This window comes from Sinocyclocheilus anshuiensis, unplaced genomic scaffold (genome assembly GCF_001515605.1).
Source record: "Sinocyclocheilus anshuiensis isolate Anshui unplaced genomic scaffold, SAMN03320099.WGS_v1.1 scaffold24, whole genome shotgun sequence".
Lineage (NCBI taxonomy): Eukaryota > Metazoa > Chordata > Actinopteri > Cypriniformes > Cyprinidae > Sinocyclocheilus > Sinocyclocheilus anshuiensis.
Genome location: NW_015557090.1, coordinates 1524988 through 1552612, shown reverse-complemented (window position 1 = coordinate 1552612; position 27625 = coordinate 1524988). Strand labels below are relative to the sequence as shown.

The following is a 27625-nucleotide window of genomic DNA, read 5'->3' as shown; positions in this document are numbered from 1 at the left end:
AAGGATTTCTGTCTCATGTGCTCATTATAGCTAAAATTCTCTTTTGCCAAATGCCGTACACACTTCTGCACTTCTGATTTTTAGTCAATTTTTTTTGTGCAAAGATAATTCCTATGTAAATATCATGTTTGATTTTTTTCTATAATCTTAACAAAAGTGTGGAACATCATAGTTCTCAAATGTGTTTGCATTACAGCTAACAAATATGACAGAAGTGGAGAAACAAAGAGGTTTAGCACATGAACACATTGTAGATGCTTACGTACACCAGAGATGTTGCTTTATTTGAGTCAAAGAAGATGGCGATAGTAACTGATAATATTCTTTCATGTTTAATGTCGTTGTGATGAAAAATATTTTGTGGATAAACACCTTAGGGGAAATCATTTGAAATGGTGGTTTGTCAAAATAATAAAAAGTTCAGTCAAATGTTTAATAATTTTCTTAAATTAATAGGTATGTACTCGTCATGCTCTCTATCCCATGCAAGGATTAGCATGAACTTGCCGAGGAGTCTTAAAACAAATACAGCCAAACAAACAAAATGTGAATTGTGTCATCTGCTATCTTAACAAGATGGCTAAATCTAGTGGAGTAATAAAAAATATAATTTACAAATCTGCATTTAAAAACGTTCACAATTGTTTATGAAACAGATTTTCTGAATTCTATATGCGAGATAAAACATCATAAATCCAGTCATAAATACATCAAAAGTCAGATCTAACATCTGTTTGATCTTTTGATTTACACACCCCACTATCATGTCAGTCAGGGGTGACAGGACCCCGGTGACATGGCAGTCAGGGTGACAGAGGGTCATATAGCCATAAATCAGGTCATAAATCTGATCATGTAGCCATAAATCAGGTCATAAATCTGATCATGTACACATTTGACATATGACAACCTGTCAATCAACGCTGACAGGGGTCATAAATCAGGTCATAAATCACCAATCTGACACATGGTGTTGGATATAACTACTCATTTTTAATGTATCATTTTAAAATTAATGAATTCATATATAAATAAATATAGTTAGATGTGTTTGGTGGATGTGAGTTTTTAATTACAGGTCTATAAATAAGAGCCTCAACCCATGTGTCGTACTTTATGAATCATGGCATGTCCTTTCATCAATGAGATGGTGGATGAGGGAGCTCTCATAGAGCATTCCAAAGAGAATGTACTTTCAGCGACAGGTCAGACCCTTTGGCTTTTCCTGACAACTACCTGTATGAGCGGTACAGGTTCTCAAAAGAAGGGGTTGCATATATTTGTAGATTACTTCCCCCAGACTGTAGGGGAGAGCGGGGCACAACCTAACACTTTTTGACTTTCTCTGTTTGTGTAAATCCACATGGGGTTCAGAGTATATATAAATATTTTCCACATTAATTTCATACTTGTCTAGTAAACTATGTGGTTTTGTTTCATAATTACAGTGTACTCTTTTTTTCTTTATTTACCCCAAAAGAATGGAAGTGAAATGTGATATCATGCCCCATAGGTGGAGCACATTTTAACATCTGAGGGGCATGTTGTAACATGACCATATGACAGCTTAAAATATTAGAAAATCTGATTAAACGAAAAAGTCATACAAGGTAAACTGAAATATTTTGCCAATAAAATAAAATTATGGCATTTTTTAAGAATTAAAAATAAAGTAAATTTGTAAAGTTTGACAGTGAACACATTGCAACCAGGGCCCCATGCTTGGGATGGCCCTGATCACAACACACAGCTATACAGCATAGTTCAAAGCAATGTAGGCATATAGACGAAGAGACATGTTCAGACATTCAGATAAACACAGTGATAAACACAACAGTCCCCTCCCTCCACACACAGAGCTCTCACAGAACAAGAGACAAACAGACTAGCCAAAACGCTTTACATTTCTTGAAATATTAATTTCTGAACATTGAATATTGACTCAGTCTTTATTCACCTGTTTCTCATGGATTCTAGTTAAAAATCATGTAATCAAGTAATTAATGTAAATTTCATCGCTAATGTCATAGAATAGCATAGTTCTAATAATAGCGGGGCACATTGTAACAGTTACAACGTTCCCCATCTGCGCAACTGGAATTTAAAACTGGTTAGTGTCTCTTTGCTAGTTAGCAAAGCATTAAAGAACTATCTATCTAAGCTGTTAAATAACAGATTGGAGATTAAAATAATAATGAAATGAAAGCGGAAATTAGAACAGAATGTCTTTTCAGCGTTGTTACATCTGAACACCAACTTTTGTTGATGAAGAAACACAATCCCCCACCTCTCGTTTTCTCCATTAACTCCGCGATGCAATCCGCTCTGATTATCTGGAAGACCGGCAGATGAAGCACATTGTCTGGAATGTGCTTCACTCAGCCAGGTTTCAGTGAAGCACAATGCACCAGAGTTTGAAAAGTCCTTGTTGCTGTGGGTGAGGAGAAGAAGTTCATCCGTTTTGTTAAAGGGTTAGTTCGCCCAAAAATGAAAATTCTGTCATTAATTACTCACCCTCATGTCGTTCCAAACCCGTAAGACCTCCGTTCATCTTCGGAACACAAATTAAGATATTTTTGATGCATTCTGACAGCTCTCTGACCCTCCCATAGACAGCAAGGGTACTACCACGATCAACGTCCAGAAACGTATCAAGGAGATCGGTAAAATATTTATTTTTATTAAATATATATAATCTTACCGACATGCTAAGCCCTAAAATTCAGTTTGAGTGGTCTGATGTGTCCCAGTGCGCTTTTGAAAATGTTAAGTCTTTGTTGATTTCATCACCAGTGTTGGCTGCACCTGACCATTCACAACAGTTCAGTTTCGTGGTGGATGCTAGCGATGTTGGTGCGGGAGCTGTCCTCCAGCAGAGGGGTGCTGATGATGTGGAACACCCTGTGTGTTACTTTTCTTAAAAGTTTACCTCTGCGCAGCGAAAATGTTCTACCATTGAAAAAGAGGCTTTGGCGTTGGTTCTAACTATTCAACATTTCGAGGTGTATTTGTCTAGCTGTCATTCGATTGTTGTGTATTGCGATCATAACCCGCTTACCTTTTTGAATTCGATGCGCAATTTTAATCAGCGTCTCATGCGTTGGAGTTTATATTTGCAGCCATATGACCTTGACATTAAACATGTCAGAGGCCGAGACAACGTGGTAGCGATGCACTGTCCCGGATGGGATAGGCGTGTGGGTAAGGTTTCTTATGGTGGCGGTTCACTCTTAGGGGATGAAGGTGTTACATGTGCATGTATGTGTATTTATTCAATTATTTGCCTGCCCTCTAGGGGCAGGAAAAGGCGATTACCTTTGTTTTGTGTTTAATTGTGCAGATTCTTTACAGATGTGGACCATTATCGTGTGCTTAAAAGAAGCCAAGTTGCCACATTTCAGCGGCGGGACTTGAGCGGCCGTCCAGACATGGAGATGCGCTCTTTGTTGTGTTTTTCTTTTTATTTCTCTGACTAAATTTCTCCCACATATTGTTTAAATGATGTTATTTCAATAAATTCCCCTAATTGACCGAGCCTTTGTGTTGTCCCTCTTTTATGTTATGGCAGTGACTGTAACAGTTATAATTAGTTAATAGTTACTTTGTCTCCTGTAGTCCCAGTCTGAATGGGTTCTGGAAGGACCTCAGTGTCCTGCAGCCAATAATTGTTAGGAAATACATACTATGAGCACCTCATCACACAAGTAGGGCTTTAAGTATATTATGAGTGCTTACCTGAGGCCTCCTTGAACATATAGACACGGTCTCCTTATCCTCCTCAATTGTAGATGGGTCTTCATCCTGAAACCAATAATCAAACTGTGGTTAATGATGACCACTTAACATTGACAGTAAATCAGTGCTTTAAACTCTCACATACTCACAGGGTGGTTCCAACGAGCATGCATAATTTGCCATCACTATGAAACAAAGCAAGTTAGAACAAAGATTTGGTCAAGAATATGCAAAAACATACTGTATATCAACCTTTTATGTAGTCACTCCTTCTATTACGTGGCATGGATTCAGAAGTTGTTCCCCCATCTATTCTCTCAGTGACTTCCAAGGCCAGCTCTTCTGCAGAACTATGAGCACCCATCAAAAGATCTCCGGGAAAAACCTGTGGAGAGGCACAAGTCATGAGATAAAAAAAAAAAAAAATCAAATCAAAGGATTTATCAATGCCAGAACCAGGAGGAAACTGGTCAGAGAGGCAATCAAGAGGCCTACAGCAACTCTCAAGCAGTTGCAGGAATTTATGACAAAGAGTGGTTATTGTGTGCATTTGACAACAATATCACAAATTCTCCACAAATGTGGTTTGTATGGGAGGGTTGCAAGAAAAACTCCTCAAGAAAAGCCACATGCAGTCACGACTGAGCTTTGCCACAACGCAACTTGAAGATTCTGAGTCAGATGAGACTAAAATTTAATTATTTGGACTCAAACGAACATCAAACGATATGTCTGGCTGAAATCCATTACAGCTCACCCTCCAAATAACACCATTCCTACAGTAAATCATGGAGGTGCTAATGTCCTGTTATGGGGTGTTTCTCTGCAGCAGAGACTGGAGCACTTGTCTGGATAGAAGGAAAAATGGATGGGGCAAAAAAACATACAATTCTTGAGGAAAATATGCTGCCCTCTGCCAGAAAGTTGTCACTGGAAAGAATGTTTACCTTCTAACATGACAATGATCCACAGCACACAGCAAAACTAACCACACAGTGGTTGAAGGAGAAAAAGGTGAATGTCCTTGCATGGCCTAGTCAGAGCCCAGACTTAAACCCCAATGAAAATCTGTGGAATGACTTGAAGACTGCGGTCCACAAATGGCCACCATCAAATTTAACTGAACTTGAGCAGTTCTGCAAAGAAGAGTGGGCAAATATTGCAAAGTCTAGATGTGCAAAGTTAGTAGAGACATATCCCAACAGAGTAAAGGCTGTAATTAAAGCAAAAGGTGGTTCAACAAAATACTGACACAAAGGGGTGATCCTTTTTCCAGCTCAGTGATTGTTTTTTTTTATTTATTTATTTATTTTTCCTGACATATTGGTATTACAGCTGGATAAAACAAAACAAAAAAGTGTTGCAAACAATGAAGCTCAACGAAATATATTTTCACATACCAAAATATATTTCTAAATGTATTTCAGGGGCAAGAAAATTCATTTCAGTAGCCTACATTTAGGCTAAATACAAATGGAGCATTTTTAATTATTCCTTGCTGAAGTTTCAAATGTGATATATTGTATGTGGTAACATCTGATCAATCTCCTGTAGTTCAGAAGGAGCCCTCACCTGAATATTGAACTCTATTGCTTCCTGTTCCCGCCACATCAGTTCCTGTCTTGTCATTTCCTGTTACCATGTATTTAAGCCTTGAGTTTCCACTGCCATTTTGCAAAGTATTGCCAGTTCCACTGCCTTACTAAGCGTTCTTTCATGCCATTGCTGATGTTTATTGTTATGACCATTGCTTTTGTTCTTCTGACTCACACTTCTGGATTACTGTTTTCGATTTGTCTGCCATTGGATTGTTTTCCCTGTGTTTTGACTCAAGTCTGTGACTAGTGATGGGCAAAGGAAGCCTCCTGAAGCACTGAGGCTTTTCTCTGACGGTTCCGGGAAAAGATTCATAGCTTCGAGAGTGTCTAACTGGTGGTTGGTAAAAAATAAAGCACCCAAAAGCCTGTGAAAGATGCTCCGTAGGAAGAAGCATCCACCACACATTCCATAGATCGATTCAAGTTACGTGCACAAATAAAATCCTAACAGTGTGTGTTTGTTTTTGTTGAATTTCTGTCTCTGATAAATTAATTTACCCATTAAACTGTGCAATTTAATACCAGTACGAATATCAATATGATGTAATAGAAGAATAACTTACACATATTAATTGCATAGGACAAATATTAAATTTTCCTGAAATCATTTGTATTCTTCATATTACTTGTATGACTGGGTATCTAAAATATAACTGAATAAGTCCGAATTAAAACTTAGGCCATGTCCACACGTACACGGGTATTTTTATAAACTGAGTTTTTCCTTCTACCGTTTAAAAAAAAAATCTCCGTCCACATGAAAACGCAAACGCATGCTATGAAGCACTGTCAAGAGCATGCCTAACCAACAGGTGGCGATATAATCTCAACTGTAAAGCCATGTTGGCCAATCAGAAGCCTGAAAAAGTCTCTAGTAGGCAGAGATAACAGCGCAGGCTCCGACGTCACAAGCCAAAAACTCCGGTTTCGCTGTCTACATGATAACACTGCAACCGGAGGTTTTTTGAAAATTTTCACCCTGGCAGGCGTTTTCAAAAATGTTCGGTTTCAGTGACCTGGTGCTGGGTTTGCGTATGGACGAACGGCCAAACCGTGTAGAAAAAGCTGCGGTTTTAAAAATAATCACTTTTGTGTGGACAGGGCCTTATTCGTAAAGTAAGATCTGGGGGATCGAACATTTCGACACGCAAAGTGAATCCCACATGTGACTGGACAGAAAGTGAAGCTTCGTTTGACATTGGTCACGTGATTTCTATGTTAACAACACAAGCTACGAATCGAGGCTTCATCTGGCACGCCCATTTATTCTCGACACAAGCTCCGATGCCTCGGTTCAAATGTCACATCACTACCTGTGACCTGACTAAGAGCTGTGACTATTGTTTGGACTTGAAGCTCAGATCCTTGAATAAAGACCTGCTTATGGAATCCACTTTGCCTACCTCTTCCTTACAGAATACTTCACATGGCACGGATCCAGAGGAGCTCTCAACTCCTATCTACCATTGAGTATCAATTATATGCTCAAGGTTTTTCAAACCCAGTTGTTGACACTGCAAGCTGCCGATGAACATTTGACACAGTACATTTGTTCCCTTCCTGCCCCACAACCTGACCTGATAAGAGTCGCTCTACCTGATAAATTTGATTGTTCTCCTGACAACTGTACCGTTTTTTTGTTTGTTTTTGTTTTTTTTTGCAACATTGCTCTATTTATTTTTCAAATCAACCTCAAATTTTTTGTCACGACCATACGTAGTGTTACTTTATTATGACTTTGCTCACTGGGAAGACACTAGAATGGGCTATAGCAGTTTGGGATCATGGCACGTGTTCAACAGTCATACAGTTATTTCACTCAACTGATTCGTGATGTCTTTCAATATCCTGCTGGCGGCATGGATGCAGCTACTCAGTTACGCTAAGGCAACAGACCGGCTTCTTATTATGCTATCCAGTTTCGCACTCTTGCTGCACAAAGTGGGTTCAATGATGTTGCTTTGAAGCACATTTTTCGTTCTAATCTGTCTGCTAATTTACAAGCAGAATTGGTATGCAGAGACGACTCACTCGACTTCTCCCAGTTTCTTACCCTTTCTATCAAGATTGACAATCTCTTGTGATCACAGCCTAGTCCTAAGTCTAACCTAACTTATCATGTGCCTACTACCACTGCTGTTCAAGTACCAAGTCAGTCTGGTCTAGGCATGTGACGGTATCAAATTTTCATGTTGCAATTTATTTCTAATGCTTTTATCACGGTATACGGTATTATCAAGATATTGAACTTTAGTTGCAAAAAAGTGTTGACATAATAAACTATAACAGGTTTAATAACTTTTTTCTTATTGTAACGAATTAGTCCACTCAAGGCGAGCGTAGTGAAGAACCCAAGTGCAGTTTATTTACAGGTGATCCAAACAATAATCCAAACAGACGAAGACTAGAGACACAGACTTGACTTGTTTATCCCCTTTCAATTCATGAAACCAAGGCCATGGAAGAATATATTGAAGAAGCCTTTTGTCACTTGGATTTATTAGACCATCCACCTCTCCTGCAGCATCTGGGTTTTTCTTTGTTGAAAAGAAAATGGAGGCCTTCAGAATTCGGGAGGGTGATCACATTTACATTTACATTTAGTCATTTTGCAGACGCTTTTAGGAGAGATGTGTTGATGATATGTGTGAGTGGTGGTAAAAGTGTAGGAGAGATTGCTTGGAGGAGGTGCGAGGGGATTGGATCTAGAGGGCATGTTGTAGGATGGCTGGAGAGGAGAAGTTTTGATACTTCTGCCTCTTCTGATACTTCTGATTCTGATCATCCAGAATCATTCAGTGGGTCCACACATCCCTCGCTTCTGGACGTCCTAGAATTAATCGTACCACAGCTTTGGTCCGAAATTCGTTTTGGTGGCCCACATTGTCTGTTGACCTCAATAATTATGTAACTACTTGTCAGATCTGTGCTCAGTCACAAACGCCATGACAACTACCTGCAGGACTTTTGGAACCACTACATATTCTCTGGTGACCCTGGTCATACCATGTGAATTGGGAGTGATACTGCCCGGAGGAGAAATTGTGGGTAGCAACTAAGGAGATCTTGGACCCATCACTTATCAGAGACTTTATCAGAGACCTAGGGGTCATCCTAGGACAAGAACACATGGAGATGTTACTGGAGGGGGGGAAACTGTAACATCTGATCAGGCTCCTGTCCTTCAGAGGACTGAAATATATAGAGGTCTAAGTATATTTTTAAATGCTTTTATATTTTCAACAATATACAAAAATGGCCAAAAATATATATTGTTAAAAAATATATTTACGCAAATATATTTTGAAACAAATTTTAGAAAATGTTTAGGCCATTTTTTTTTTGTATAGACTTTAGACTTTTTTTTTTTACTTTGACTTTATTTTGAACATGTACAAATGAAAAGTTTGGTTCCAAAACACGATAAACGCCATCAAAAAAAAAATGTAGTTTCCGCCAAAATCAGTATTGTATCTGGTCGGTACTGAAAAGTCAATTTTTAAATTTTATGCAAAATGCGATATCCGTGGAGTTATTCTGTCATGTTTTCTCCCTTTTTTTTCCAAACCACGACAAACGCCAGTCTCCCTTTTCTGTAGAATGCGATATATCCGCTCAACCAATCACAGCGCACCATTCCACGCACTGTAAACAGTAAAGCCAGTTCTGTGATTAATAGTAAATCTCCATCACGTGCTTTCAGATGGAGCGGCATTTAATACACAGAGCCGTAGATCACTGCTATATCACGTTCATAATCGCAGATGAGTTGCATTACGTATTGCGTAGCTTGTCAGTGTAAGTGTTTTTATTTATGCCATTAATGTTTTTGTTAATACAGCGTATAGCACTAGTCAACTGAATGTAACATGGCAAAGATGAATGCACTTTTGGAAGTTGAATGTAAGGGAAATGTCATTAATTAATTTATAGCATTAACAAGATGACCTGTTGAATTCATTTTGGGAGCGATGACTGATTGAATGTATTTTTAGTCCAGTGCCTGTATATAAGATTAGTATTGACCAAGTTCAGAGGCTTGTCATATGTGGATCAACTTACTCTGTTGTGTATTTTCAACAGTTTCAATATGAAAAATAACTTTTATATTGATTCAATGGATTTATTGCATTTTGAAAAAAAAAAATAAAAAATGTGTCATGGATTTATTGCATTTTGGGGAAAAAATAATAAAATTTTATAATAAATCTTTGAAAATCTAAATCTGGATTTGAATTTTTAATGTTATTATAACCTAAAGATGCTATGTGAAAGTTTGAAACAGAAAATAGTGGTTTTCATCTTGCCACTTTTTTGGTAAAGAAAACACATTTTTACTCAAATTAATCAAAATGGATTTATAGCATTTTGGAACCAAACTCTTCAAATAATACAATAAAAACTAATGAACAAAACAAAGACAAAACAAAATAAAACAAAACAGAACAATATTAACTTATGCATGTCCGAAAAGGAGTAGGAAGAAGAATAAGCTTATTTAATCATACCCCTTCACTACTTCTTAATAACCATCAAGCTGGCTTCATAATTGTCGTCTTAATCTTATCTTAATACATTATTTACAATTTTCTACATATATTTATATTTATCCCCACACACCAAAAAATACAAACAAAAAATACATGAAAACAAATAACTAAATAATTTGTATGAACACCTAGTCAAATTCCTTTTTGAGTTTTTTTTTTGCTTTATACATTATTTGTGCTGTTTGAAAATGAACCAAATCAATACATTTCAGTGTCTTTGATTTAAAAAAATAATGAATTTGTGTAATCTCTATAACCAGTATTATGAATTATGCTTATGGCTCTTTTTTTTTTGCTACACAGATAGTAATGATAGTCTGCATTTATAGGTATTGCCCCAAAACCTCCAAACAATAATGTCACGGACATGCCAGGCTCCTTCACCACTCAATCACAACGAGCACCTTCACCTGATTTCTAGCACCCGCACCTTCACCGGATTAATCATCAATCCACTCACCACATATAAGAACACATCTCGGAGCCAGTCTTTGGCTGTATCCAAAATCACCCCCTATACACTTAAATAGGGCACTATATGAGGGGATAGCCATTTTTAGTGGTGTCCGAAACCATAGTGGATGTTCTCGAGTGCATTCATTCAGTTCCACAATGCGCAGCAAAAATTTGTGCTCAATGGCTAGAGAATACATATAATGCACTGTGAGAGTCACGCGCCAAATGACATGCCATCCATTCATTTTACAAAACGCTCATCCATGGCGTAATACAGCGTAATACAACACAGGTATAAATTCATTGTAAAGTGATTATTAAATTGTTTAACTAGGGTTTATACATAATTTCCGTGACAGAGTTCAAGATAAATCCTTTAATATTACTACTGGAGCTGCCAGTTTGCCAGTTTCAAATGATTATTAAACAGCAAGCACAAACTAGGCAAAAGTGGCAGTCCTTCCGGTGCACTCAGTGTCAGAATTTACTCACTCATTTTCATTCAGTCCTTCTAGTGAACTGAATTAGTGACCTAATGTAGGGAATAATGTAGGGAATAGTGAATGAGGGTATAGGGGGCGATGAAAATGTATTTAAAATAAAATACAAAATACTTTGTGGAAAAATTTATTTAAATACAAATACAGTATTTTGTATTTTGAAAATACACAAAATATATGTGAAATTGGCCATCCAATGTAGGCATCCATATAGGCTGAAATCTATCTGGACCTATTCTGAATGCAAAATTGTAAAAAAATAAAAAACCTTTTAGATGTGTACAACTGCTTAGAAACCTCTGTTTCCATTTTACATACCTCTTCCCTTCCCCTGCCCTGTAGGAAATACAAAACTAAAGAAAAAAATGTATATTTATTTCATGTAAAGTTTATTTTGTTGTATATAAAGTTTATTCAAATTAGAAAATTCATCTAAAATGTAAATGTTAAAATTATAATTCATTTAAATAGCATTTAACAATATATTTGCAAAAGGTTTTTTTTTTTTTTTTTTTTTTTGATGAACAACAATGCAAACAACTTCCTCTCACCGCTGCTTTCTGATGGTTTGGAGAACAATTACTCAGTCACCCCCCTGTTGTTTCACAGAATTATACAAAGGCGAGCAAGTGTAAAAAGTGTCAAGCAACTGTCAAAAAAGCCATGTCTGTTTAGGGAGGAGCGCGCACAGTCATCATGTTCGCGGTGTAGAGGCAGGCGAAAGTTTAAACAAGGCTTCAACTGCACAAACCGCTTCCACTACTAGAGAAACCTGCAGCTAAGCGGTGATTCCACTTCTTGCTGCATCCCGTGTGAAGGGGCCTTTGAAAAGTCAAAAGTGTAGGCCTACTTGTTGGCGTTCCACTCCATCTCGGAGCATGTACACCAAGGAGGGGGTGTGTCTGAACTTGTTGATGCACAAAATTAGCACCCTGATAATGAGGTTGACTTGCACAATGTATTTTATGTATTTTGAAAATACAAAAATATTAATCTTAAATTTAAATACAAATTACATTAGATTTTTTTCCAAAGACTTTCAAAATACAAAATAATATTTTGTATTTCAAATACGTATTTTAAATACATGTGTCTGAAATACTGCCATCCCTGCCTGTGCTATATCAGCTCTACTTACTTCCATATGTTGTTTACATATTACTGCAATAAATTCTTTGAACTGCTATCTGTCCTCCTGAGTTCTTCTGTTATAGAAGACCAGACCACAACGCTTGCAGCATGAGCTCCCCGGATCCTTTCCAGGAGATCATAGACACGTTCAAATGAGCCCTAAGCACACCATCTTCCTAATCACCAGTCACCGCACCGCCTTCTCCTTCTCCTGCTATCCTCGCCAGTCCCATGGCCAATCTAGTGCCCTTCACTGGTTTGGTGGAGGACTGTAATGGATTACTCCTCCAGTGTTCGTTGGCCCTGGAGATGCAGCTGCATCACATTTACTCAGAGCGGGCTAAGATAGCTTTCATCATCTCCCTGCTGACGGGGTGAGCGCTCCAATGGGCCGAAACAATTTGGGCTCAAGCAGGACTGTGCAGGACAGTGGCAGAAGAGGCTGGCCCAGGGTCTCTGTTTATACTGTGGTGCAGGAGGACATGTGATCAACACATGTCCCATCCGTCCTCCATGACCCACAGTGCGCGAGGGGGATGAGTGGAAGACCGCATTTGTGACCCCTACTGGCCACTACAAATAATTATACCATATGGCCTGATCAATGCCCCCTCCGTGTTCCAAGATTTCATGCACAAGTTACTCCGGGACTTCCTCCACAAATTTGTGTTGGTGTACATTGACGACATCCTAATGTACTCCTGGAGTATGGCCAACCATCGCCAGCATGTTGGCATCTCTTCCTCAAAGCAGAAAAATGCTCATGCCATCAGTCCTCAGTGCAGATATCACATCAGCAAACATGGCATCTAGATGGATAAGGGGAAGGTTGATGCTATTCCAACCACTGGGGGTCGGACTTGTGCGATCTCAACAGCATGGGGATCCAACAAAACTCCATCAATGTGCCTTCTACAAAAAAACTGTCCCAGGCGGAGAGAAATTATGACATTGGTAACGGAGAAACTCATCATCAAGCTCGCCTTGGAGGAACAGTGGCATTGGTTGGAAGGAGGTCAACACCCATTCACTGTCCTCACGGACCATAAGAATCTTGAATATTTATGGGAAGCCAAGAGATTCAACCCCCGGAAAGCCAGATGGGCCCTCTTCTTTATGAAAAAAAATAACTTAAATGATTTTAGCAAATGGCTGCAATATAACAAAGAGTGAAAAATTGAAGGGGGTCTGAATACTTTCCGTACCCACTGTACTTCAATTTTTCCATTTCCTATCAACCAGGTTACAAAAATGTCTGTTATGATGCTCTGTCACAACTCCATGCCCCGGAAAAGGTGCCCTCAGTTCCGGAACCCATTCTACCACAGAATATTTTAGTCTGACCCATTCAGTGGTCCCTCAACCAGAAACTTACCACCTCCAATGTCTTCAATCCACCTCCACCGTGGTGTCCAACTGATCATACCGATGTGCCATAAACCCAATGCACTGCCATTATTCATTCCCTCCACTCCTCTCTGGGCACTGGCCACCTAGGGGCCAATGGTACTCTCTTGCTGTTTCGAGAACACTTCTGTTGGCCGAGCATGGCCCAAGACGTGAAAAGGTTTGTGCAAGGATGCAGGGAGTGTGCTATCTCAGAGAGCCCATGCCATTTACCATCTGGCAAGTTATTTCCTCTGCCTGTTCCTTGACGTCCCTGGTCACACCTGGGAGTGGACTTCATCACTGACCTTCCTCTGGTAATACATCTATTCTAGTCATTGTGGACCAATTATCTAAATCCTGATGTCTGATCACCCTCAGAAACCTTCCAACGGCAATGGAAAGTGCAGAGCTCCTGTTTCAGCACGTATTCCGATACTATGGCATCAACGAGGACATTGTATCAGATAGGGATCCGCAGTTAATTTCAAGGTTATAGAAGAAATTCTTCACCCTCCTAGGTGTGACTTTGAGTCTCTCGTCTGGCTATCCCCAGTTGAATGGGCAGACAAAGAGAAAGATTCAGGAAGTCGGGAGGTTCCTACAAACCTTCTGCCACGGTCACCAGAACTCCTGGAGCTAGTACCTGAGCTGGGCCAAGTACACACAGAACTCCCTCCATCTACGTACATTGGGGCTTACGCCCTTCCAGTCTATTGGTTCTGGGAGAGTGAGAGAGTCTGGGATGCAGCCCACCACCAGCTGCAAAGGGCAGTGCGCCGACAGAGGATCCAGGCTGATGCCCGGCGGGCCAATACTCCAGAGTATCAACCCGAGCAGAAGGTTTGGCTCTCCACTCGGGACATCAAAATGCGCCTGCCCCGCATGAAGCTTAGTACCAGATACATTAGTGCCTTCCCCATCGTCCGCCAAATCAATCCTGTCACCTACCAACTCCAGTTACCTCTTGAGTATTGCATTCACCCAACATTTCATGTCTCACTGCTAAAACCATTTCACTCACCTCTGTCTATTCCTCCTACTGAGCCTGGCCAGAAAGATGAATCCCCCTTCCTTTGATCCTGGAAGATACTACCATCTATTCTGTGCGGGAAATGCTGGACTCCCAAAGCCATGGTGGCCGCATGGAATACCTCGTGGACTGGGAGGGCTAAGGATCAGAGGAGCGCGTTCCTGGGTCCCAAAAGATGACATCCTTAATCATTCAAATCTGCTCACAGTATTCCACGAGTCTCATCCAGATTGTCTAGCTCCCAATGGAAGAGGGCGGCCGCTGCATCATCGGCGTCTGTGGCCCTCTGGTGGAGGCCGTGGGGTGGGGGGGGGTACTTTTACGGACATGCCAGGCTACTCCACCACTCAATCACAACGAGCACCTTCATCTGAGTTCTAGCACCTGCTCAATCAACTCACCACATATAAGCACACACCTCGCAGCCAGTCTTTGTGTGGTCTCACTGTGAGCAACAGACTGCTTACCCGATCTCAGCGTTTCCATGTTATACTCCAAAGCTCCTATCTCCAGTGTTTTCCAAGCTCCTGTGTCCTTGTGATGCTCCAGTCTGTCTCCATCGTGTGAATACCCTTCCCTGGACTCTCTTCGACATCAAGGTGAGGTGTGTGCTCATCACTAACTCTGTTCTCGTCACCTACTTCAAGTCTATGATCTTCCATCAACCTGCAAGACAGTAACCACCATTATTTCAGTATTCATCCATTCATCTTGTGCTATATCAGCTCTACTTACCTCCATCTGTTGTTTACATATTGCTGCAAAAAAAATATTTAAACTGATATCTGTCCTCCTGATTTCTTTTGTTACAATATCAGTGCGCCGTAAAGCATGTGGAGTGATTTATTGTACAGAAAATGCTTTGCTTTATTCAGTACTGAAATGCTTCTTGAAATTTTATTGAATTCATGTTTTATGTGAGGTTTCCAACTTAATTTATCATCTATTATCACCCCAAGAGATGTATAACCAATTCTATATCTACACCATCTATCTGTATCTGGACTTGTGTACTCATTTTACAGTTACCAAATAACATGCATTTAGATTTATTAATGTTTAATGATAATTTATTTCTATCAAACCACCTTTTTTAATTTGCTAATTTCTGAAGTAGTAGTCTCCAATAGATGCCATACCATTCCAGTTTATTCATTAATATATTATGATCAATTGTGTCAAAAGCTTTTTTTTTAAGATCTATGAAAACTCCAACTGCATACTGATTATGATCTCTAGCTTTTGTAATTTCCACAGTTGAATCAATTAATGCCAGTGATGTTGAACTGAATCCGTGTTGAGCTGAATCCTGAATTGATATTGACTGTCACAGAGTAATTGATGTTTATCTAAAAACTTATAATATTATAATAAATAAATAAGTAAAATAATAATAATAATAATAAAATACAAATTAAAGCTATCAACCATATCACCCATACTATCCTTTATAGTGTTGTTATCAATAAAATACTGAGGGTAACCTTGCTGTCCAAAACTATTTTTAATAATACTAATTAATATGCCCTGTATCCCTTTAATATTACTTTTGTTATTATTCAATATTTTACTATGTAACATTTTTTTCCTGACATATTATAATTGTTATACATTCTAATGAGTTATCAATGACAGTTCTCATACTTTATACATACCATACCATGTACTGTCATACATACTACCTTACAATTCAAGGTTTTATCCACACACATAGCCACTCCTCCATTCTTATTCTTTCTGTTTATATAATTGACTTCATACCCCTCCAGTTCAAAATCTGTACCTTTATCAGCATTGATCCACATTTCAAATATGGCAATATTTTTTAAATGGATTTGTAAATTGTTTCAAATATTCCTTAATATTATTGAAATTAGCATACAGGCTTCTGCTATTGAAATTAATTGATGACCATTTACTATCCATTTAATAGACTGGTTAAACTGTTCCTCTGTATAGTAGCAGCAGTTGTAGTTAATATTGGGGAAGAAGTTATTCTCCAGGTCTATGTCATTTCCCATGTCCAGTAGACTATGGTCAGTGTATTGAAATGTTCTCAGTTCCAGTTTATCATAAACAGCAATACTTTGATTTATATTGTTGTAATCTCCAGATGTAAATTAATTAATTATATCAGACAGTGTCATGGTTGGGTGTTATGCATTTGAGTATTCATGTGTCGTTTGTACCTGTCTGTACCTGTCTAGTTCCCCGATGTTTTTGATGATCAAAACTTTGGTTTGCTTCGGCATTCCGTTCAATTTAATATTTTGCAGTTTGTGGTCCATGTGTTTTTAATTTTTCCTTGTTTCTTCAAGAAGTGTGCTTTTCTAGCTATGTCCACCTTTCATTTTGTCAAATGTTCGTTTATGAAGATATTGGATCCTTTTAGCTTCCTTCCTTGTGTAGCGTGAGGGACTGATTGACCACAAAGTCAAACAACCAATTTGAAATTGTTTATATATCGACTATGCCACCTAGGGCCTATTACCCCAGGAACTTCTCAGATTAAATTTTCTATAAAGGTCACACAGGTTCGTTATCGGACAAGGAAATGGTCAGAGACTTGGATTCCCCATAAAAATGTATTTGTCAAATAAAATCAGAAATCCTCTAATAAAACACCTGTTCCCTCAATAAAGCATCCTACTACACACTTAAACCACTGCAAATTGTACACAAAAGCTTATATCAAGAAAATGAACAGAGAAAAAAAAGAAAACAAGATAACTTGGAATACAGATGAAACCAAAACAATTACAAAAAAACAAACAATTCAGTACAATGCTCGGCAGACTATACCACAATGATGCAGGGCTGAGGGACAGCTACTTCAGGCAACCCTGCCGAAAAAGGTCAAAGGTGTTCGGGGCGTTGTAAAGCCAGAAGGGCATACGATTCCACTCGAATAGCCCGAACAGAGTACAAAAGGCAGTCTTAGGGCGATCCCTTTCCACAACGGGGACCTGGTTATACCCACTGGCAAGTCCAGTGTGGAAAACCAACAGGCCCCCGTCAGGGAATCCAGGGTCTCTTCAATGCGGGGCAAAGGGAAAGCGTCCTTCCGAGTCTTTGCATTTAATTGTTTTGGTCAAGAAAAAGGACGGTAGTGTCCGCATGTGCGTGGACTACCGTCCTTTTTCTTGACCAAAACAATCGGTGAAGCATATGGGCTACAGTTTTTCTCTTATAACCTGTGCCTCCAACAGCTGATTGATGTGAGCCTTGACTACCTCGTACTCTGTTAGGGGTATCCACCGATGACGTTGCCGAACCGGGATATCGTCTAGCAAAGCTAAACTTGTGTAACAATGCCCTTACCTGACCCCGCTCTTCAGCGGCTAGGTTGGACAGATCCACAGCCTCGATCTGCTCTTGCATCTCTAACCTTTCCTTGGTACCATGTGAATTAACCGTGGCCACCACTGGTACCTCTGTAACCCCAGTCGGCAAACTCACCACATAGACATTAACCAAGGTACCTATAATAGAACGAGAGTAAAGCATTACATCAGTAACCCCAACATTAACAATTGGTACATACACAGTCCCCTTTACTACCTGTACTAAGGAAGAAGGAGCCAATAGCCCAACAGGGAGGCCAGACTCATGGGGTTCAAAAAGTTCAACTTGGTTAGTATACTGACCTGAGCAGGTAGCTGGAACAAACTTCATTGTACCTCCTGGAATACAGCATGATTGCCGGCCTCGCACCTTCACCCTACCTATACCATCTCCTTCAGATGAAATGGTAGCATCTTGACAATCCTGCAATGCTCGTGAAACAAAACTCGGAGCTGTAGACACTTCAGGCAGGTCATACAGAGCAGAGCCATGCTGACCGAAGAGCCCCTGATAGCACCGGCTTAGGACATTAATTCCTAAAACACCTGGCACTTGATCACGCAACCCATCAGGGGGATCCCGAACCACCAACACCCCACATCGTAGAACCAACTGTCCGCACAATATGACATCCAGCTCCATATACCCAATACAGGGAATCGGGAGGCCATTCGCTGCTCTAAGTTGCAATCACTGACAAGACTGTAACTTTTCTCTGCCCCATGGCTTGAAGTGCTGCAAAGTCAAGTCAAGTCACCTTTATTTATATAGCGCTTTTAACAATACAGATTGTGTCAAAGCAACTGAACAGCATTAATTAGGAAAATAGTGTGTCAATAATGCAAAATGACAATAGTAAACACTCATTTTTCAGTTATAAGTTATAAGACAGTTCATCATTGAATTCAGTGATGTCATCATCCAGCAAAAAACAACGTTCTGTGATGGTAGATACCATAGATCCTGTATCTATCAAACATGACACTGAAACCTCCCCAATGGAAACAACAAGGTGAGAACATTACAACATTAAATGTGGCCTTGGCGCAACACCACTCAATTGTGACCCAATCAGTTCCCCATCTGAGCCATGACTCTGTGGCTCGGGGGGCCATTAGTTTCCCGACGGCATAGAAGAGGAAGGCTGGTTACTTCGAGCTACTGACGAACTCAAGGAACTAGGAGTTTGAGTGCGATGGGGAACCCGCTCCCCATCACACTCCCTAGCAAAATGACCAGGTTTCTGACAAAGTCGACACGTCAATGATGTTCTATGGGGAGAGCGACTACGCATTTATGGGCGGTGCAAACGAGCCACACTTTGTACAAGCTGGGTTATCAGTTCTTGTTGTGACCGTAACATGTCTCTTAACTCATTCATCTCCTCCCTTTGCGACGAACTACTAGCTCCTGCACATGATTCCCCCTGCACCCCATACTGTGTCCCATAAACCAATGGGACAGACTGACTACGTGCCCTTACACCTCCTGGCATCCCCTCACGTACCCATCGGATAGTCTCCCCATGAACGTCCAGAAAACTGATTGTAGGCTGATGGCGCACCAGCTGTTTAAGTTCGCGACGTAAGGAATTATCTACCACGCATTCGACGAACTGATCTCGAAGTAATACATCTGTATTTAACAAACCATCAGGTGCCCATTGCTTAACCCTTTCCAAGAGGCTTAACAAAGCAAGGGAAAACTCCAATAGAGTTTCCCCTTCCTGCTGCCTCCTGGAAAAGAAGGCCTCCTGCAGGGCCACATATGATGTCAAGCAACCATACAATTCGCGTAGCACACCAATAATTTTATCTGGATCTCCACGCTCTTGATCCGAGCGATACCGAAGCTCCTCCCTTGCCTCCCCATCTAGATGGTCAAACAGAAAAAATGCCTGTTCGGCCGGGGTGAGCGAGCGAGCACGCATACAGGCCTGCGCCTCCTCTACCCATTCAGTAATGCTAATACCGGACTTGCCACAAAATTTTGGGCATTGCCTATCCCTAGGCACCAAAACGAGACGATCCGTCACCAGGGCACTGTCACCCCCTCGTACAGGAGGGGTGAGAGGCACTGCAAGGCCTCCAGCACAGGGGCCTACATCCCCTGCTCGTTCCTGTCGTAGTTTCTCGTTATCTGCTCTAAGCTGGGCAACAAGCCCTCGAAGTTCTTGCAATTCTTCCTCCTTCGCTAATCACTACTCACCCAAGAGGAAAAAACGAACACCAGGGAGAAGAACGAATATCAGCTCCACAGCCTGCACAGTGCTGCTGCTTCGCCCCTGACAAAGAGAAAAAAAGAGAGAAAAGAACAAAAAAAACAAGAACACAAAAAGGATAATTTTCTCTTTTTTTCTTTTCACTCAAAACACTAGGACCCACGTCTCTGCCAAGACTTCCAATGACCCTGCCGACTACGCCAAATTATGGAGTGAGGGACTGATTGACCACGTCAAACAAGTCAAGTCAAACAACCAATTTAAAATCGTTTATATATCGACTACGCCACCTAGGGCCTATTACCCCAGGAACTTCTCAGATTAAATTTTCTATAAAGGTCACACAGGTTTGTTATCGGACAAGGAAATGGTCAGAGATGTGGATTCCCCATAAAAAAAAACACTTTTATTTGTCAAATAAAATCAGAAATCCTCTAATAAAAAACCTGTTCCCTCAATAAAGCATCCTACTCCACACGTTTACCACTGCAAATTGTACACAAAAGCTTATATCAAGAAAACGAAAAAAAAAAAAAGTTAACTTGGAATACAGATTAAACCAAAACAATTACAAACAAAACATATAATTCAGTACAATGCTCGGCAGACTATACCACAACGATGGAGGGCTGAGGGACAGCTACTTCAGGCAACCCTGCCGAACACCACAAAAGACTAAATCTCACACCCAGCCACACCAGTGAGACACTGCACACCTGTGACACTCCCACAACCACGGCACCAGGACACCCACGCAAGTGGCCCTCAGCTCCTGCGTAGACAAACAAATTAGATACAGAAACAATAAGACAACAAATGCATATAATTCAAGACTAGTTAACACCAATTGTTCCTAATACTAAACAAACACACAAAAAGGAAAGAAAAGACAAATCACACAATCCAACGCAAATAACTCGAACTCGTACAAAATTAACAAAAACAAAGTGACACAAACAAGTTATACAAAGTGAATCAAATGAACGAACAGTTAAAAATTAAAATAACCCAGCATTTAGTTCCAAGATAATTAAATCAAACCAGATGCCTGAGCAATGAGTCATTGAAATGAAAAAATAAAATAAAAATGTCAAACCAAAACACGTTAGCAATGAGACAGTAGAACGAAACAATGGTTTAAGTTTAGCGGGATAAGTCAAACATGGTGGTTATAGAAGCAACAGGACGAAACGATCACTCAAGTTTGTCAGAAGCAGCCAAACACATTAAAGATGAAAGCAGCAGGGCGAAACAACAGCGCTGCCCAGACCACTGTGGACACCGCCGGTCACATTAAATATGCAATACTTGGTATGTTACACATGAGACGGGTAATTTCCTCACATAACAAATGCACTGGAGCGCCAACATCCACGAACGCCAAATGCCACAGATTCAGAACGAACAACCAGCCAACCCCAACTTAACCAGTCTTATTAGCTTGAATGGTTAGCACACTACCTCCTAATCTCTTCCTGCAACCGTTGAGTCCAAACACACAAACCAAAGGGGTGGTTGTTACAACCACTCACATCCTGCAACACGCACAAATCCTTTAAATACCCTCTTCCGCTTCCTCATAGGTTCGCGTAATGCTAGTAACCAATGAGTGACTACTACGCCATGCCTCACACTACACTTGTCTTAAGAGTGCGGATGTGTGTTTTCTGTTGATCATTCTCATGATGATAGCTAGCGTGCAGGGGGTGGCATGCCTCGATGTTGTCAGAGTCCATTTGAGTCCATTTGAGTCCCCTTGGATTGAAGAAAAGTAACGACCTGTTGCTGCATGGAGCTGACATCCTGCTCGCCGGGCTCCCCCCAGTTGTCAGCGGCCACCGATTGAGCATATGACTGGGGTTCTATGAGGAGCCCAATGATTATCACATCGTTGATCCTGGTGCTGCTCCGACTTCGCTACTCTGTTCTCCAGGTACACTAAGAAGTCACAGGCCAGTGTTTGGGAGCACCAATCTCGACCACCAAGTCCGGAGCTTGACCCGGCAGGGCCTGTGGAGGACATCAAGAAATCCGTCATGGTCCTGATGGTCGTATTTGTTGTAGCTCCAATTTGTCTGACTTCATTTCGAGATATGGGCAGTCAACATAGCTTTTAACATTCGGCATTTCATCTCAATCAGCCCAAACTGACATGGCTCTGAAGGGTCAAAGATTAACCCATTCTGAAGAGGCACATATGGACGTGGTGGGGCAGCATTACAGGACTGGTTTCTCTTTGCTGTCGAAGGTTGTTGGTAGGACAAGGTGCTAACAGTTTGAACCTTGTAAAGGGTAGAGTCAGCCAAGGGAATTTCACAGCTGATGCCCATACTGCAGATCATCGGCACCGCAGCTGTAGCGAAATTTAGGAAGTAACAATATATTGATTAGAAATATACTAAATATAATAATATATAAACTAAACACTAACACAAGCTAGTCTAAACAAACAAAGAAACGTACAATCACTCATACATGGGGGAAGGGCAAATGAGACTGAATGAATGAAAACGTTAGAGAAACAAGGAATAAAGCTATGAAAAAGAGTCAGTTCAGGTCCCGGACTGGGACGTAATTTCAGGCCAGGAAATCTCACACTCATCCAGGCCATCCTAAACACCCACAACAAATTCTAAAAACCACGGACAACCCTATTATTTATGTGGCCATCACATAAAAAGGTCTAAATCCTTAGTCTGGGGCCATGGAAAATAATTAAAGGTTGTCTCTTGAACTGCACCTTCACTTCCCTTTTCCTTTTCTTCATTTTCAAACTAGGTTGCTGCTGGAAGAGGTGTTAGTGAGGCCAGCAGGGGGGTGCTTACCCTGTTGTCTGTGTGGGTCCTAATGCCCCAGTGTAGTGACGGGGACACTATACTGACAAATAGCACCGTCTTTCGGATGAGATGTTAAACTGAGGTCCTGACTCTCTGTGGTCATTAAACATCCCAGGATGTCCTTCGAAAAAGAGTAGGGGTGTAACCCCGGCATCCTGGCCAACTGGCCATCCTGGTTACTTTAACGACTAACCTTGACATTCTCGAGCGAGACTGGAATTATTAAAAATATATATACTGTATATAGCCCACAAATTGGCTACAAGGAGATTTCCAGCTACAAGGAGAAAAAGAAAAACAGATTATGCAGGAGGGAGATGCAGGGAACAGGGATTGGGTGTTCTGCAAAGAGAGTTGGAGGTAAATAATTTTGCAGTAACTGTTATGCTGATGTTGTGGCTGGTCAAGCAAATGTTTGTGCTTGTTTGTGTATGATATAATTGTTCATATATCTATTAAAATACTGATATACTGGTCTATAACTCCTCCCCGAACTTCCCTCTGCCCTGTATCTTGGTCTCTTATTGGCTGTAGGTCAATGCTGATGTAGTTTTCAGTCAGAAATCATTGCACACAGCGTGATTGTGAATCGCCGGCGTGTTGGCAAGCGCCGATTTACCTCCGATTTCGGGCATTTGTCGGCGATTTCGCAAAACCTGTCGGCGAGTGAAAAATTGGGCTAAAATCGTGCAGTGTGAACTCGGCATTAGTTGTCGAAATGCTCGGTCCTGTGCTGAGTCCGAAGTCCATGCTGTTTCAGTTCGTATAGTGGGCCTCCCAGTTTTGCCAGGTGGGATATATATTTTCCCATGTAGTTAATCATCCCCAGCGCTCTCTTAAGTTCATGTACATTCTTTGGTGCTTTGAGTTAAGCAATAGCTTTGACTTTCTCTGGGTCTGCTCGGACTCCGTTCTCGTCGACTACCTGACCCAGGAAATGCAGCTCACTTTGTCGGATCTTACATTTGTCTTTGTTTAAGGCCGGCGAGTTCCATTGTTTCCATTATTTACTTCAGTCGTGTGTCATGTTCTTGCATGGATGCTCCATGTACAATGACGTCATCCATGTACACTCGGACTCCTTCTAGGCCTGACAATAGCTCTTGCATTTTCCGCTGAAAGATCTCAGGTGCAATGCTGATGCCAAAAGGAAGTCCTTTAAAACAATACCTGGCAAATGACGTGATGAAAGTTGTTAACCGGCTGCTCTCAGGATGCAGCGGTATCTGCCAAAAACGACTTGCAGCATCTAGTGATGTGAACACTTTTGCACCTGCTAGTTTTCCAAGAATTTAATCTGTTGTTGGCAGCATGAATCGTTCTCTTTTGATGTTTTCATTCAGTCTTTTCAGGTCTACATATATACGAACCTGTCCATTGGGTTTGATAACAGGCACCATAGGCGTGCACCAATCTGTTGGTTGGGTGACTTTCTCAATCACTCCACTTGCTTCCATCCTTTCTAGTTCTTCTTTCACTTTCTGAAGCACCGAAAAAGGAACTCTATGGGCAGCATTAACCACATACGGTTCTGCTCCTTCTCTGAGTATAATTTTAACTGGTTCGGTCTTTAGCCTTCCATGGTCTCCAATGGTTGTATTGACCTCTTCTATTCGTTTAAACAAGCCCATTTCTTTAGCTGACCTTCCACTGAGAAGATTATTCACTGTTGGACCCTTTACGACATATATGGTCAGTTCATAGTGTTTCTCTTTATGCTTTATTTGACTTCTGAATTGGCCCATGCATTCTAGCTTGCCTCCTGGACTGTTAACTGTGACATTTGCTTTGCACAGTTCTTGTTTCTTTTGTAGATTTTGGAATGACTGTTTGCTCGTTATTGTCACATCCGCCCCAGTATCTATTTTAAATGCTACTGGTGTGTTTCCAATTGTCAGATTGACAGTCCATGTCTCTGTGTTTTTCCCTGTCTGTTGTACAGATCCAAGGTAAAATGAGCCAAATTGTCTTTCTTCCCTCATGACTTCATGGACTAATTTAGTTTTGCACATGCGTTCCCAATGGCCTTTCTTGTGACATCTCCTGCATTCTGCTCCTAAGGCTGGAAATTTCTCTCTGTCTTTATGTTTTGTTTTGCCACATCGGCTGCATTTGTCCTCACCATTTTTTGTTTTTCCAGTTTAGCGCTCTCTGCTGTATTCAGACCTGTAGCCAGTACACTGTTTGCCTGATCTCTTGAACGCTGCACGTTGGATCCCCCTGCTGGCTGACCTGGTGAGTAACTTCCTCAGCTTGTCTTACCATTTGTACCGCAACATCCAGAGTGAGATCTTTAATTAGTTGTAATCTTTTTGACAAGTCCTTGTCCCTAATTCCAACAACTAATCTGTCTCTGATGTTCTAATTTCTGTTAGCACCGAAGTCACAGTTTTCTGACAGTTTGTACAGTGAACGAATAAATGTCTAAGCTTTTTCCCCTGGTCTTTGGGTTCGCTGGTGAAACTGCGCCCTCTCATGTATAACGTTGGTCTGCGGCACAAAATAGTAATCGTACTTCTTCAAAACTGTTTCAAAATCGTCTTCTTTCTCTCTTTCATTGAAAACGAATGATTTGTAAATATTTTCTGCCTCATTTCCCAAAAATCAATGTACTCACTTGGACGGTCCCATCCTCTTCTGTGAGCTTGGCAGTCATTCTGTATCTCATGAAATGCTGCCGCCATGACGGCAATTCTCCCGGCTTGTCAAATGTAAAATTGTGGCATTTCCTGGCAGGTAGTTCTCTTTTTACGTGGCCACTTCTGACACCATGTCAAGAAAGGAGGCAGACGTTGACTCTTTCGTTAGTTTAATAACAAAAACAATAAAAAAACAGAGGTCCAGATACACAAGTGCTTCTTGTAAGCGTCCTTACGTTACGTGTTTTTTTTTCTTAAAAGGGCTTCCCTTAAAGACACATACACAATACTCTGACACCTGTCACTTCTTCACCAGCAGGTTTACTGTTATGAACAGAACTGTGTTTATCCTAAAATGGCTTAAACACCCTATTTAACAAGCCTATTTCATACAAACATATTAAAACACATTTTCTAAAGTGCCTAAATGTTAAAATTAGTACAATATCTTTATTGAAAAATCCTAATAGGTACGGAACACACTATTGCATTATTAGGCATTATTATGACTATAATTATGATCATAATTATGATATTTTTGTGTTGCTGTCTGCTTTAGCTCCCTCCCTACCTATATATAAAAAGTAATGTGAATTTATGTCTGCTAAATTTATTAATATAACCAATAATAAAAATAATAAATATAATGATGATAATGAAAGGGTGCATCTGATAGCCAAACAGATGCTAGCAGTTTAATTATCAAAACTACAGTATATCGTATTTACAGATTAAACTGACCTGCACTTGAAGCCCTGAACAGGTGAGTAATTTTGCTACATTTCACTGCTGCTTCTGGCCGCTTCCTCTCCTTCCTTGAGTCCCGTGCATCGATTATGTTCGAAACCGTTTGACAGAAGCACGTTGATCACTTTGGGAAGGAAAAAATACAAAATAAAAAAAAAACAGGGCAGCAGGCCAAATCAGCTGCGAGGCCACTGGGAATTCTCCCAGTGCTCTTGATGGCTAGTCCGGGCCTGAGTCAGTTAACCACCTGAGCAGAAACCATCAGCGCTGTTTAGTGAAGTGACATGTGGCCAAGTATGGTGACCCATACTCGGAATTAGTGCTCTGCATTTATCCCATCCAAAGTGCACACACACAGCAGTGAACACACACACACACACACACCGTGAACACACACCCGGAGCAGTGGGCAGCCATTTTTTTTGCTGCGGCGCCCGGGGAGCAGTTGGGGGTTCGGTGCCTTGCTCAAGGGCACCTCAGTCGTGGTATTGAAGGTGGGCGAGAGCGCTGTACATTCACTTCCCCCACCTAAAATCCTTGCCGGTGCGAGACTCAAACCCAGAACCTTTGGGTTACGAGTCCGACTCTCTAACCATTAGGCCACGACTTCCCACAAATATAACTGGGTCTACAGATTATACTAAACCTCTGTTTTGTTAAGTTAAATGTACAATACAATGCATTGGCCATTGAATGAGCGTTCGGATACAGTCTCGGATGAAAATCTTGATGGTTTGAAGGTTCGGTGGTGTTGGAATTGCGATCACGTTCTTCCGGGGTTTGAAGAGTGACAAACTCCAAAGATGTTATTCTGACTCAGAGGTGGTTGGGAGAGTTTTCTCCCAGATGGAAAGTAAAGGCATGGCTGTCGAGGCCTGCCATGCACGGCTGCACCGGCCCTGGGACTTAGCAACCAGAAGATGGGAAGGTGATTAGAAAAGAGCGAGGCGGGTCACTGATGTGAATCCTTTTAACTTCTGTGGAGGTCACACCTCCAGGGAGCCACTGAGCCAATGGAGACTTAAACATTTGGAAGGAAAGTTTATGACTCTTTGTCTTTGAGCATGGTATTTTGCATATGGAACTGGATTGGGTGTTGATAAGCATGTATAAAGCATGCTAAGCATGCATAAAACAGTATACAATACAAAAGACAATATACAAGAACAGTAATAATATACACAGTGACTTGGAGATGTGCATGATAGGAAGGCCATAGAAAGGTTTGTCTATGAATTAATAGGGAAGAGTCCATTTCTATGGGCATTGTGTGTCTTTCCTATGAGTAAATGAGTGAGGGTTGCTTTTCCCGCATTCCTTTGAGCAATAGAACCAGAGTTATCAGATGATTTGTCATTACTTGTCATGTTACCAGAGGCCTGTTCTGCCTTTTTGGGGAATAAGTTGCTCTTCTAGGGTTGTTCATAGAACTCTAATACATAGATAG

The 27625-nt window shown here is 40.8% G+C and overlaps 1 pseudogene; it reads left to right on the top strand.

Moving 5' to 3' along the window:
- The first annotated feature begins 21560 nt into the window (after nucleotides 1-21560).
- LOC107677067 (uncharacterized) overlaps nucleotides 21561-27625 on the top strand; it is a 14678-nt pseudogene continuing 8613 nt past the window's right edge.